This window comes from Phoenix dactylifera, chromosome 9 (genome assembly GCF_051530095.1).
Source record: "Phoenix dactylifera cultivar Ajwa chromosome 9, Ajwa_hap1_PhDact_Kaust_v1.1, whole genome shotgun sequence".
Classification (NCBI taxonomy): Eukaryota; Viridiplantae; Streptophyta; class Magnoliopsida; order Arecales; family Arecaceae; genus Phoenix; species Phoenix dactylifera.
Genome location: NC_143198.1, coordinates 14,168,562 through 14,169,931, shown reverse-complemented (window position 1 = coordinate 14,169,931; position 1,370 = coordinate 14,168,562). Strand labels below are relative to the sequence as shown.

General features: G+C 38.7%; 1 pseudogene; it reads right to left on the bottom strand.

The window, feature by feature from the left end:
* Positions 1-808: 808 nt before the first annotated feature.
* LOC120105422 (small nucleolar RNA R71) lies at positions 809-908 on the bottom strand (annotated as a pseudogene).
* Between the last annotated feature and the right edge of the window lie 462 nt (positions 909-1,370).

Genomic DNA, 1,370 nt, shown 5'->3' with positions numbered 1-1,370 from the left:
CATCATGACCCCTCCACTTACCTGGGAGCTTACCTGGTCAACTCGGTTCATTAGACCGGATTGGAGGCTTAGGTGCCCTCTTCAAACCAGTTAGGAGCTGTCTAGAAATTTAGAAAAAACATTAGAAATTGAGGTGTAATGTTTAGTTGCATGTTTGATTGTGAATAGATTTTTGTTTTAGGGTGTAGTTTTAGGGTATCTTTAGTTGGTACTTACATTTATATTTATTTTTTAAAAAAAACATAAAAAATTTTAAAAAAAAATTTAATTAAATTTTGTATGCTAGGTTGGAATAGGGACGACACCGGTCGATTAAGTCGTACAACTTTAGATCATCCCTTAGGACACATCCTTGAAATTCCTTCGCAGTATCTCACACCTTGTGAGATGGCAAATTTTCCTGATGATGTAGGAAGTCACCATGGTGATGAAGGTAGACCCTCAGTTATGACACTTCGACAATACTTACATCCCACTAGGACTAGTCAACCTTCCTGCATGATTATTCCTGAAAATGTAGGACACTTTGAAATCAAACCAGGAGTAATTCAATTGCTGCCAAAGTATCATGGAATGGAATCCGAGAACCCTTATCTTCACCTTAAGGATTTTGAAGAAATTAGCATCACATTTAGAGTGCCAAATGTATCGGAAGATGTCCTTAAATTGACCTTGTTCCCTTTTTCCTTAAAGGATAAAGCCAAAACATGGCTGAACTCCTTAAGACCTAGATCGCTAGGAACATGGCATGATATGCAAAGAGAATTCTTGAAAAAATTCTTTCCCGCACAAAGGACTAACTTTTTGAAACGGCACATTAGTAACTTCCAACCAAAAGACCATGAAACATTTTATGAAAGCTGGGAGAGATTTAAAGATTTGCTTCTCTCTTGTCCTCATCATGGGTTTGAAACATGGAGAACCATTAGTTTCTTTTACGAAGGGTTGTCTCCACAGTTAAAACAATTTATAGAGACTATGTGCAATGATCTATTTTTGGAAAAGCAACCCGATGAGGCATGGAACTATTTAGACTCTCTCGCGGAGACTGCACAATTATGGGATACAGGGGATAGAGTGAATAAACCTTTGCCTAAGCCTACTAGCATTCCACACGGGGGCCTTTATAACCTTAGTACTCAGGATGATATTCAGGCTAAAATGGCAGCCCTTACTAGGAAGGTAGAGGAAATTGAACTTAGAAGGATTGAACCCGTCAAGACCGTAGAACATAACAGCGAGTGTTGTAGGATTTGCGAGATGCCTGGCCATCTCATCACTGATTGCCCCACAATACCCGCATTCAAGGAAGTTTTGCACGATCAAGCCAATGTTATGAATACCTATCAAAAATCTTTCAATAATCCTTT